Here is a 373-nt window from a genome sequence, read left to right on the forward strand (position 1 = left end):
CCAAAAAAAAAAAAAAAAAAAAAAAAGAGATGTGTTCCGATTTTACTTTCAAATATTGAAAAAAATATATTCAATAAACTCATATGAAGCTGGACAAGAACCCTGAAAAATGGGGCCGGAGTGAAACACTCATTCTTTAGGAATTTGAAGAAGAAAAAAGCCTCCAAATAGATGGCACTTCCAAATCCAACAAGAATATAAAGCAATATTAACTTGTAGAAAACTGGTGCTTCATGTGGACAGATATATTATATATTACATACTCTTAAAGAATTCCAGTCATTCTTTAGCAAATCAAAACTTGCCGCCGCCATTAAACTCTGGAACAATCTGGGTAGAAACCAAGTGTACATTTTTTTTTTTTTTTTTTTTT

The 373-nt window shown here is 30.6% G+C and overlaps 1 protein-coding gene across 1 annotated transcript in view; it reads left to right on the plus strand.

Annotated features, from left to right (window-relative positions):
* The window catches only part of ADAMTSL1 (ADAMTS like 1), a 431,341-nt gene that overhangs the window by 34,715 nt on the left and 396,253 nt on the right, over positions 1-373 (plus strand). The gene's annotated exons all lie outside the window — the stretch shown is intronic.

Source organism: Carlito syrichta, unplaced genomic scaffold, assembly GCF_000164805.1.
Source record: "Carlito syrichta isolate Samal-C Ts95f unplaced genomic scaffold, Tarsius_syrichta-2.0.1 Scaffold307203, whole genome shotgun sequence".
NCBI classification, from domain to species: Eukaryota; Metazoa; Chordata; class Mammalia; order Primates; family Tarsiidae; genus Carlito; species Carlito syrichta.